This window comes from Sminthopsis crassicaudata, chromosome 6 (genome assembly GCF_048593235.1).
Source record: "Sminthopsis crassicaudata isolate SCR6 chromosome 6, ASM4859323v1, whole genome shotgun sequence".
Taxonomy (NCBI): Eukaryota; Metazoa; Chordata; class Mammalia; order Dasyuromorphia; family Dasyuridae; genus Sminthopsis; species Sminthopsis crassicaudata.
In genome coordinates, this window is record NC_133622.1 from 159420214 (window position 1) to 159433283 (window position 13070).

General features: G+C 35.8%; 1 long non-coding RNA gene across 1 annotated transcript; it reads right to left on the minus strand.

Moving 5' to 3' along the window:
• Positions 1–497: 497 nt before the first annotated feature.
• LOC141547241 (uncharacterized) lies at positions 498–11912 on the minus strand. The gene is made up of 3 exons (XR_012483547.1): positions 11619–11912; positions 10968–11022; positions 498–2022 (listed from the first exon to the last, which is right to left on the minus strand). It is a non-coding gene; the product is annotated as an uncharacterized LOC141547241 (long non-coding RNA).
• Between the last annotated feature and the right edge of the window lie 1158 nt (positions 11913–13070).

Genomic DNA, 13070 nt, shown 5'->3' on the forward strand with positions numbered 1-13070 from the left:
ACAGAAACAACTACACCCAGAGAAGGAACACTGGGAAGTGAATGTAAATTGTTAGCACTACTGTCTATCTACCCAGGTTACTTATACCTTCGGAATCTAATACTTAACATGCAACAAGAAAATGGTATTTACACATATATATTGTATCTAGGGTATATTGTAACATATGTAAAATGTATGGGATTGCCTGTCATCGGGGGGAGGGAATGGAGGGGGGGAGGGGATAATTTGAAAAAATGAATACAAGGGATAATATTATAAAAAAAATTACTCATGCATATATACCATGAAAAAAATTATAAATAAAAAAAATTTAAAAAAAAGAAACATGCATATTAATACAGTAATGGTGGAGCTATGATTTACCAACCATTATATAAAGTAGTTTTATGCTATTCTCATAAGTCACTAAATTGCATATCATTTGAATCAATGATACCACTACCAGGATCGTACCCCAAAGAGATTTAAAGAAAAAAAAAAGGAGGTCATTATAGACCAAGTATTTATAGCAAATCTTTATAGTGGTAGCAAATAACTAGGAAGCAAGGAAGTATTTGTCAATTGGGAAATGCCTGAACAAATTGTTTTAGGTGAATGAATATAGTAGAATATCATTTCATTGTAGGAAGTAATAAGAGAGATGGGTTCATAGACACCAGAAAGACTTGTATAAACTGATGCAAGAACAAGTGAACAGAATAAAAACAATTTATACAGTAATAACAACATTGTAAAGTCAAACAACTTTGAAAGACTTAAGAATTCTTATCTGATGACTCAGAAGAACCTATGATTACGTGCTGATGGAGAGATGATGCAGAATAAGAATTTTGGATATGGTCTATGAAAGATTTTGTTTTGCTTGACTCATTCATCATATTTGTTAACAAGCATTTTGTTTTACCATTTTTCCCCACTTGGAAATGAAGAAGAGAAAATAAATTTTCATCATTTACTTTTGTAAGATAAATTTTTCCTCCCTCCCTTCATCCCTCTTCTTCTCCCTCCCTAAGATGGCAATCTGATATAATCATATCAAACATAATTTCATATTAGTCATACTGTGAAAGAAGAATCAGAACAAAAGGGAAAAACCACAGAAAGAAAACAACAAAATAAAACAAAAGTGAAAATACTATTCTTTGATCTGCATTCGGACTCCATAGTTCTTTCTCTGAATGTGGATAACATTTCCTATGAGAAGTCTTCGGGAATTATCTTAAATCATTGTATTATTAAGAAGAGCTAAGTCTATCAAAGTTGGTCACTGCAAAAAAAAATTCCCTGTCAGAACTCTTGACAGAGGTTTTCAGTTCTGTGGTAGGACAGCATTTTCATCAAACTATTAAATATACTTCTTCTTCTTCTAGTGTAGTGCCTAGCAGTAGCTGCTGTTGGGATTCAAAGAGGTTCAGTTTACAAGAAGGGTTTAGGGTTCTCTTTACCCAGAATACAGGGTTTTTTACATCTATATTAAGTTAATTGCTGGGAAGATCCTGACTTTTCAAAAGACAAATTAAGCTCATCATCATCATATCAGGCCTGGGGAAAAGTTGCTAGCTATAGTTACTAATTCTAAAAATAGTTATAGGTTTGAAAGTCTAAAGGGTTTCCCCAGAAAGGAAACAAGTAAAAGAGGTACCTCATGTATCATATGAATCAAGTATAGAACAGTTCACTGTATTCCCACACAGAGAGGAATGATATGGGTAAGAGCGTGATTAGAATAGAATTCAATAGCTTACCTTATAACTCCTGGTATAGTCAGTGGGAGACGAATATTTAAGTATAATTGAGATATAAACAATTTTCACAGAATTAGCCAAGTTATGTTTCATTTTTCATTGTCCATACTTGACCTTTCAGGTGGCTTCTTTCTAATGCTGATTTCTCCTTGGCTCCAGCCCATTTCTGATGTAGGGGCTTTACCATGTTCTTAGTTCAAGGAATATCACCACTCCTGCCTTATTGATGGGAGATGTTGCCATAGCAATTGCAGATCTCCACACTTTCCAGGTTCTGGTAAGGAAGAGAGACATAAAAAAGTAAATCCATTCCAGGTACCTGTCTGCCTACATGAGGCTAGTGGGGGTTAAGCAATTGCCCTTCTCCTACCTGACCCTCTGTCTTCTGGATAGCTCAGTATCATTCTCCTGATTCAAAATAGAAGAGAAGAGAGTAGTTATAGGGCAAGTTGTCTCTTTAGAATAAACATGGAATTTTGGCTGAGCAGGCATTTGTGCATTCAATCTATCACTAAGTCCCACAGAGCCAAACCATGCCCCTAAAGTTCCCATGAGATCCACTGGAAGGGAATCTGAGAGTTCATGCTGCTCCACCTTGTTTCTTTGCCTGAACTTTTGTGCAAGAAAAGTAGTTGATTTTTAATTTTTATTGTTATTATTATTTTTGCTGAGGCAATTGGGGTTATATGACTTGCCCAAGATCACACAGCTAGGTATACTTGATTTTTCTAAGTGGGCTTTGACATTAAACAGAAGGTCTTAGGGAATGAAATTTCATTTCATTGAAGGGAATTCCTTCATTTAATCAAACTGTTGCTTCATAAGCTACATGTAAGAGGAATTATTCCATAATAAAAAATTAGATAAATATTATAAAATGGATATTAGTAATGATCTATGGTGTATTTCAATCAGATAACCTGTATATAAATCCTTGTTCTGCCATTTATTACTTGTGAGCAAGTGTCTCAATTTCTTTAGACTAAGGGAAAAACAGAAACATGGACAAAGAAGTTAATTGAGGCTAGAAATTACTGGTGAGGAATCCTTATAGGCATGGATTGGACTAGATGGAGACTGGGTTCTCTTCCAACTCTCATATTTTGTGATTCTGTGAGTTTTAGAAGAGAAAAACAGAGAAACTAGAAATGATATTTATGTCATAAAAAGAACTTGAAACCATCAGAGATTAGTCAAAAGCTGTAATTTCTGCAGTATTAGTGTCAGCCAGCCACCTGCTCCCTGTGCTTACACTGGGATAAGTACCAGCAGTATGGCATTAACTAGTACTTATGTGTTCATACCCTGTATTCTAGAAATTGCTTGGCTATGTAAATAAACAGTTTCTAGAATAATTGGGCAATGTAACTGTGATTTCCTTATTCAGATGAATAAGAAATAATAAAAATGTTATTCATGTTGTTAATAATGAAGATAGAGCCCTTGGTAGATGCTCAGTATTAATTGTTGATAGCTTAAAATTAATTAAAAGTAATTTCTTCAAGTGAGAAAGGTAAGCTCTAAAGTATTTTGAAAAACTGATGAAAAAATTCAAATAAAAAAATAAACAAAGGAAAAAAATAACAGAAATAATAAAGTCAACATATTAGGGAAAATGTTATGAAGTTATTGATCCAGAGAATAAAGATTTCCTTTATTTTTGTATGAATGAGTAAAAAAATATGCTTACTGTGCTAAGTTCTGAGCATGCAAACAGAAAAGTGGAGAAACTGTATCTTCAGAGGAAACAAAACATGGTTTGCCTCTTTTTGTATTTCTAGCTCTAGTATTTACTAGGTGCTTAATAAATGTTTTCAGATTGATTGATTTATTACAATTGATTGGTCACTGTATTATTAGGGATATAAGTACAAAGAATGGGATAATCTCTATAGCCAAAAAGCTTATATCCTAATGGGAGGGACAAGTACATTTACAAGTTATACATTAGATTTAGTCATACCGTGAAAGAAGAATCAGAACAAAAGGGAAAAACCATAGAAAGAAAACAACAAAACAAAACAAAACAAAAGTGAAAATACTATTCTTTGATCTGCATTCAGACTCCATAGTTCTTTCTCTGGATGTGGAATTTTAATTGCACTAAGATTTTGGGGGCATTGTATAAATATATGTAGCAAAAACATAAAGCTAATAAATCAAATACATTAAAAATAGTTAAATGAAAGGTAGTTGGAGAGGTGGTCACTAATGGTTGGGTAGGAGCAGGAGGACTTTGTGCAGAAGATGGTACTTCAGCTGCTTATTAAAGGAGGAATGAGACAATATGAGGCAATGTGAAAAGGGAGTGCAAAAACAAAGCAGTGGGAGATGGGTATTATAAGTGAGAACAGAGAGGACCAGTATTGATGGACTGCACAGGGTGGTGATGTACAATAGAAATATAAGTTGGAGACAGGTTGGGCCCAATGAGCCTGTGGTGCCCTTATTCAGATAAATTCACATGTTTCCTCAAGTATATAGGAAACTACTGGAGTCAATGAGTAGAATTCACTGACAGTCAGATCTGTACTTAAGGAGAATTATATCAGTAGTGAGCAGTGTGTACAGAATGGTTTGGAATGGAGACTTGAGGTAGAAAAACTTATTTAGAGGCTATTGCCATAATCTAGATGAAAGGTGATCAGACCCTGAATGAAGGTGGTAGCTATGCAAGTGAGAGAAGGATTCAGATTTGAAGGATGCTGGGAAAGTGAAAATGGCCAGATTTGGCAATTGAATGAATAGATGGATGAAATCAGGCAGAGTGAGACAGCTAAGATAATGCTAAGATGAGGAACCTAGGACACTTGAAAGATTACAGTGCCTGTGATAGAGGGAAGTTTGCAAAATGGAAAGATTTCATGGAAAAGATAAAGGATTCAATTTTAGACATATTGAATTTAAGATGTGTCCAAGAATCCTGTTCTGAAATATCCAACAGGATATTTCCTGAGGCAGGACTGAAGATCCGGGAGTCTTCTGCACAGAGATGACATTTAATCTGAGTCATTATTTCCATTCATTAATGCTGCAAGTTTATTATATAACTCTTTCTCAGACTGTGAACCAATTTCTAAATATTATTTCCTACCTAATTTTTTTCAGGTATTCTCAATTATTCATAAGATTTTGGTTATTCACAGAGCATATCATTAGTAGGTACTTCTGACCTCACTCCCATATTTATTTCTTTATAGTCTTCCAATTTCAGTAATGACTGGAGAGAGGAGTGAATAGAGAGGACAGGCTAGCCCTCACATGGAAGAGACTTTTGGAAATGTATGATGATACATTAAGAAAGTACTCTGCTCCCTAGTTTGGAACACAATTCCCCAAACAACTGGTTCCAGAATGCTGACCACAAAATGAGTCAGACAATTGATTGGATACATACAAAAAGTACTAGCCTGCCAGAGCATGACCCCCTATTTGATTGATCTTCCCCCCACTCCACCCCCAAGCTGTATTTTGGACAGAGAATCAGTGATGAAGGGGAAAGGCCTTTAGCCCCCCAACTCATCTCCTTACGGGGCTTCCTTCCTCTTCAATCAATTGCTGAGTCCTGTTGTTTCTACCTTCCTAACATCTGCAATATTCCCATCTGTCCCCCCATCCCCCACTTCCTTCTCCCCTTCCTCTTCTCCTTCTGTCCATGTAGGGGATCATATCCTTACATGAATGCTTTGTCCAAAGGAATATAAATTTTGACCATTTGAACTTCATAACTTGTCTTGGGGCTTGGGGAGGGGGTGAAAACTAGATTTTTTTTTTTCTTACTTCCCTATTTATTTGTTCGGTCATTTAAAAAAAAAAAAACTGAGACACTTATCTTATGTAATTTTTATTTATGTTCTCTTGAAATACATCTCTGAAAAGTCAGGCTTTGATAAAGCTCATTGTGATCCAAATTAAGCTACTTAATTATATCTTTAAATCCAAATCATTCTGTACTCTGATTGGCCAGTAAAGGGCCCAAGCCCAAGCCTCACATGATCTTTGTTTGGGTTTTGATAGCTCAAAGTAAGTGTAAATAGTAGCTGTTTTTATTCTGGTCAGAAATTCTGAGGGTGTTCCCCTTTCCAAACTGATTCCTTTTCTTTTCTTTTCCTTTTTTTTTTTTTGGGGGGGGGGAGGCAGGTTAAAGAAGCCATTCTTTGCCTCATTTTTTTCTCACCTAGCCATAATCACTAAATGGATTGTTGCCTTAATCAAATCGAGACCTTTTGAAGACCTTTAGTTTACAAAGGCCAAATTCTCCCATTGCACCCAGGGCCATCTCCAGTCATCTGGATCTGTATCTGGTCACTGAATCCAGTTGGCTCTGGAGGACAACTGAGTCAGGTGATCTTGCACTGCCCTCCCTCCCTTGAATCCAATTCATTTGCATGTCTGTCCAGGCATTATCTCCCTGATATCCTGAAACACATCTCGGAGCTGGAAGATCTTGTGAGAACAAAGGACAAACAACAATAACAACAACCCAGCTTTTAAATTGTTGAATGGGCTTGGGAAAGGCCTTAGTTCACTAAGGCCCAAGTCTCTCACTGCCTCGGGACCATCTCCTGTTGATTTAGGACTTGCCACGACTCCAATGACTGGAGGAGAGAGGCTGAGGACTGAACAAGTTCTGCCTCACTAACATCCAATTCACTTTCTTTCTTTCTTTTCTTTCTTTCTTTCTTTCTTTCTTTCTTTCTTTCTTTCTTTCTTTCTTTCTTTCTTTCTTTCTTTCTTTCTTTCTTTCTTTCTTTCTTTCTTTCTTTCTTTCTTTCTTTCTTTCTTTCTTTCTTTCTTTCTTTCTTTCTTTCTTTCTTTCTTCTTTCTTCTTTTTAGTTTCAAAACATATGCATAGGTAATTTTTCAACATTATCCCTTGCAAAACCTTGTGTTCCAATTTCCCCCTTTCTCTATCCCTCCCCTAAATGGCAGGTAGTCCAGTATATGTTAAACATGGTAAAATATATATTAAATCCAATATATGCATACATATTTATACAATTATCTTGCTATACAAGAAAAATCAAACCAAATAGGGAAAAAATAAGAAAGAAAATAAAATCCAAGCAAACAACAATAAAAAGAGTGAAAATGCTATTGTGATCTCCACTCAGTTCCCAGTCTCCTCTCTGGGTGTAGATAGCTCTTTATCACTAGATCATTGGAACTGGCCTCAATCATCTCATTGTTGAAAAGAGCCAGGTCCATCAGAATTGATTATCATATAGTCTTGTTATTGCCATGTATAATGATCTACTGATTCTACTCATTTCACTTAGCATCCGTTCATGTAAGTCTCTCCAGGCCTTTCTGAAATCATCCTGGTGGCCATTTCTTACAGAACAATAAAGTTCCATAACATTCATATACCACAATTTACCCAACCATTCTCCAATTGATGGACATCCATTCATCTTCCAGTTTCTAGCCACTGCAAACAAGGCTGCCACAAACATTTTTGCACATGTGGGTCTCTTTACCCTCCCTTAAGATCTCTTTGGGATATAAGCCCAGTAGTAGCACTGCTGGATCAAAGGTATGCACAGTTTGATAACTTTTTGAGCATAGTTCCAAATTGCTCTCCAGAATGGCTGGATGTATTCACAATTCCACCAACAATGTATCAGTGTCCCAGTTTTCCCACATCCCCTCCAACATTCTGCATTATCTTTTCCTGTCATAGCCAATCTGACAGGTATGTAGTGGTACCTCAGAGTTGCCTTAATTTGCATTTCTCTGATCAATAGTGATTTAGAACCCCTTTCAATATGATTAGAAATACTTTCAATTTCTTCATCTGAAAATTGTCTGTTTGTATCCTTTCACCATTTATCAACTGGAGAATGGCTTGTTTTCTTATAAATTTGAGCCAATTCTCTGTGTATTTTAGAAATGAGGCCTTTATTTCCTCTTCTGTTAACCTGAGCCATCTATATTTTTGTAGATATTCCTCCATTTCATTTAAGTTATGATATTTATTAGCATAAAGTTGGGCAAAATAACTCCTAATCATTGATCTAATTTCCTCTTCATTGGTGGAAAGTTCTCCCTTTTCATTTTTGAGACTAATAATTTGATTTTCCTCTTTCCTTTTTTAATCAAATTAATTAAAGGTTTATCTATTTTGTTGATTTTTTCATAAAACCAACTCAGTTTTATTTATTAATTCAAATGTTCTTATTTTCAGTTTTATTAACCTCACCTTTTATTTTCAGAATTTCAAATTTGGTATTTAATTGAGGGTTTTAAATTTGTTCTTTTTCTAGCTTTTTAAGTTGCAAGCCCAATTCATTGATCTTCTCTTTTTTCTATTTTATGCAAGTAAGCATCTAGAGATATAAAATTTCCCCTTATCAGCAGTTATTTTAAATGGAATTTTTATTTGTATCTCTTGCTGTTGGACTTTTGTTGGCAATTTATAAAAATGCTAATGATGTATATGGATTTATTTGTATCCTGCAACTTTGCTAAAGTTGTGAATTGTTTCTAGTAGTTTTTTAGTTGATTCTCTAGGATTCTCTAAGTATGCCATAATATCATCTGTAAAGAATAATAGTTTGGTTTCCTCATTACCTACTCTAATTTCTTTAATCTTTTTTTCCTTATTGCGTGGGCAAGCGTTTCTAATACAACATTGAAAGGTAATAGTGCTAGTGGGCAGCCTTGTTTCACTCTTGATCTTACTGGGAATGGTTCTAATTTGTCCCATTACATATGATATTTGCTGATGGTTTTAAATAGATGCTACTGACTATTTTAAGGAAAAGTCTATTTATTCTTATATTCTCCAGTGTTTTTACTAGGAATGGGTGTCGGATTTTATCAAATGCTTTTTCTGTATCTATTGAGATGATCATATGATTTTTGTTAATTTGGTTATTGATATAGTTGATTATGCTAATAGTTTTCCTAATATTGAACCAGCCCTGTCTTCCTGATATAAATCCTGTTTGGTCATAATGTATTATCCTGGGTTTGACTTTTTGTAATCTTGTTGCTAATATTTTATTTAACATTTTTGCATCAATATTCATTAGGGAAACCAAGTCTATAATCTTTCTCTGTTTTCACTCTATTGGTTTAGCTATCAGCACCCTATCTGTCATAAAAGGAATTTGGTAGAACACCTTCTTTCCCTATTTTTCAAATAGTTTGCATAGTATCCAATTCACTTTTAAGTCTAGAAATCACTCTCACTTTCTTTTAGAAAGGACTAACAAGAGCTTACACTCCTTATCTTAATCCTGTCTGTTATTTAAATGTTGTCTTCCCTTAGATAAAGAGCTTTTTTTTTTTTTTTTTTTTTTTTTTTTTTCTGTATCCTATGGCCTAGTCATTTAATTCAGGAATCACTTAAATGCCGGTTGACTAATCTTGGTGTTTGGCCTGTAGATAAAGGCCTGGGTTCTTTGCCTCTCAGCCTTACTTCTTTTCTGTTCTGAGGAAGGAGGTTAACAATGGCTGTGACCTTGGGAGCTTTGGAAGGTCAGGAGGCTGAGCCAGCAGAGTATGAAAACTATAGTCCAAACCAGGATTTGCTGGAAGCCAGATGGTGGGGAGTGAAGGCCCAAGTGATTTCCTGTCAAGTAACTAACTCAGCAGTAGCAAAGAAGTAGACTCACCAACATGATGGAGCAAATTCTATTGCTTAAGGTTCTGAGGATGGGAAGATTTGGCTTTAAATGTTGGAGGAAGAAAAGTGGGGGAGGCAGTTATGATTGTACTTTAGTTCTTGCTGTACCTCTTGTGAAAGCTAATTGATATTAATTGTTTAAATGCAATTAGGGTGTTATTCACTGGTGATTGAAAATAGTGGAGAACATACAAGAATGGGGGTTTGAGCTGGTTGCACTCAAGAAGAATAGAGACAATTCTTCAGGGTTAACCCTAGAATGCTGGGGAAAAGATGCTGAAAGATGTTACCAGCCTTTCTCTGCTCCGGAATAAGCATTTATATAGCACCTTTTGTGTTCCAGGAACACTGTTAAGTGCTTTTAAATTTTTATTTATTTATTCATTTATTTATTGTTTGTTTATTTATTTTACAGATATTATCTCTTTTCATCCGAGGTGCTATATTATTATCCCCATTTTTATAGAGAAAACAGAGGTTAGTTTATTTGCCCAGAATCACACAGCTAGTGTCTGTAAGATCACATTTGATTCAGGTCTCCCTGACTCCAGATGGAGCACTATACTATTGGAAAAGTAGAGAGATGACTAGCCTCCTTCTCTCTCGTAAAGTCAGAACATCATTCACTTTGCTGCCATAGTACTTGATAATTTTTTTCTCTCCATAATTTCTTAACCCAAAGATCCTCCCAGAAAAGTATTCTTCCCAATTTGGTCTGTTTGACTGTTATTGTCCAGTCGTTTTTACCCTTACTTACCATTTTGGGTTTTCTTTGCAAAGATATTGAAGTGGTTTGTCATTTATGTTTGCAGCTCATTTTATAAAAGATGGGGAACTGAGGCAAGCAGGGTAAGATGACTTGCCCAGGGTTTCAGAGGTCAGATTTGAACTCAGACTCATCTTTCTGACCCCAGGCCCAATATTCTATTGATTGTACCCCCTCATGGCTGGATCTATTTGGCTAGAGCTCAATAAATCAAAAAGCAAAACTACAAGAAAAAAAAATAATAATTAGCATCAATTGATGAGATGTTGCTGGGAGAACAGCTATGTCCCAAATAAAAGGAGATACACATCTAGAGGATTTTACATAGCTTTAGGGTAATAGTGCTGATTGCAGGAGGAACTCCCCCAGTGAAACTATTCTGCCATTTTCCTGGGAAAGTAGAGTAATAGGTACTGGATAGGAGAAAATTAACATTGAGATTAGAACATGTTAATCCTGATCTCTCTGGAGTTGTTCCAGATCTGGCTTGTTCCAGTGGGATATAGTTAATTGTATCTGAATATCTTGGTGAGACAGGAAATGTTTTACGACAGTGGAGTTTCTTTCCAGATAGAATCACAGTTAGTCTAGTTTATGTTTTTGAATACAATACAGCTGGAGGGTCTCTCTATTTACAGAAGGAATCTATAAGTTCTGGGTTTGTTTTTGTTTTTTTAACCTCTACAATTACTTCTTCTGGAGCAGAAGATATTTTTCCCAAACTTTCCTCCACTATATATAATTTCTATTTCATATTTTAGTGGTGCCTTTTTTTTTTAACTTCCACAAAAATCACAATATTTTAAAATACTATACTCACATTTTCAGTGTCAGTCCAAAATGCTAGTGTGACTTGTCTCCCCGAAGGGCAATGCCTGAAACGAATAAACAATTCGATCAATTCTAACAGAGCAAATGAGAAATAGTAATAGTAGTATAAATCATAGTTATGATTATATTAGGGCAATTATAAAATAGTGTTCTTTTAATCATACAATAAAACTAAACTTCTTAAAATAAAAATGCTTAAAAAATAAGATTAAAATCTAAGACCTGGCCAAAAATGTAGGAAATCCTGTGTAAAAAGAAACAAAACAAAAGAAAGAACATTGCCCAGTATTTACATTTCTACCTGACAAAAAGGAAAAGAAAGGGAAAAAACAATTATTCTAGACAAGGTTCCCTCTTGCTATGTAGTTATTACCACAACGCCTATCTACATGGACATATTGGGTCCTAGAATTTGGTGGCTATTGTCTCTTTTGGGTTCTAGGAAACTCTAAGGGGTTGGGGGCATCTTTCTAATGTGGTTAACCAGTTTCTACCAGTGTGCTTCCTCAAAGATTATGTATTGATAGCAATTAGTCAACTAGACTCAATTAATTTTTTGGAAGGGGTATTTATTTAGGTGGTATAGGAAAAACAATCGATACAAAATATTTCCCCAAATGTCTGTGACATAGTCTCCCACCAGTACACCTTGTCTCCATGGGAAGGATAAAACTCTTTTTCATGAGTTAGTCATGTTCCTCTTAAGCAAAGTACAGCTTTCCTTCTAGGTTCTCTGTAGAGTCCTGAAGTGCATTTCTTCAGTTTGTCTTCAACTCTTAATGCTGCCAGGTCTGGGAAACTGCTGGAATGATAATGTCAAAGTCCAAATCCTCCTGTCCTCTGTGGTCCATAAGGTCTTTCTTCAGTCAAGGAAAACGGGAGTAGGGAGGAGTAGAGGAAGAAAGAGAACAAGCTTTCTCTTTTCTATTGCCACTGAAACTTCCTGGATTGCAGATTTTATAATAAATTCATCTATTTTATGCAACTCCAACCACGCATGACAGAGCTGTTTCATAGTTCAACATGTTCACATTGTAAATGGATTTGATATTACCAGGTACCCTTTTTAACTAATGAGCTGAACAGACACACAAATGAATTTTCTCAGTTGGGGAACCTCCCACAAAAGTACTGAAGCTAAAGCTTTCAATATGGTCCCAATTTCCTGGTGTTCAAGATATTGCTATTAACCATTCCCAAACGTGAATTTTATGTTCAGTGTTTCCAATAGAGAACTTTTTAGATGTCTCTCTAATCAAATATAGGGTGCCCAAACTTTCTTTATTGGATAAGTAAACTTTATTGGGCAGGTAGGTTATTTATCACACACATTCTATTGTTGTCTGCTTGTAACATTGAAATGTACAATTCAGGCAATCACAGAATTCTGCCCAAGAAATCTGCCGCCATTGTCTACGGGATTGACCAAGGCCATCTGTGTGATTACAGGTGAGTCACTTAAGCTGTTTCCTCATCTAAAATGAGCTGGGCAAACCACTCCTGTATCTTTGTCAAGAAAATATGACCCTGAATGAATGACACCAATGAAAGGCCTGAACAACAAAGCTCAATACAGTAGGTGGAGGATAAAGAGATGGAGTCACAGCTATAAAGGTATTCTTGCCTACAAGGAGCTGGGAAGCTATCAATATTGTATATTAATATTGCAAAGGTGGGTTTCACAATGGTAAAGAAACAGCTTTGCTCTTCACCTTGCGTGAGCTAAGAAGGTTCTGTTATTTGAATGTTCTATCCGTGAATTCTTGCTATTTGTCCTTTGTTCTTGAAGAGGACCAATGACATGGGGAGGGTGATGTCTTGACTTGCAAGTGAACTGGATTTAAGTGAGTTAAGGCTTGCAAAGTCATCAGTCTCACTCTCTCCTCCGTCCTCAGAGGCCAATGGTAAGACATGGGTCAAAACAACTGGCAATGGCCATGGATGCAGGAGGAAAGTGAATAAATAACAATGTTTGAAAAGGCCAGTTAGATATTGTAATAGCCTCTGGGAAAACTATAACAATTCAGTTCCATAGTAACCTGGGGAAGCCGCTCAATTAGTGATTACTGACCCTCAAGACACTTGGCTTTGA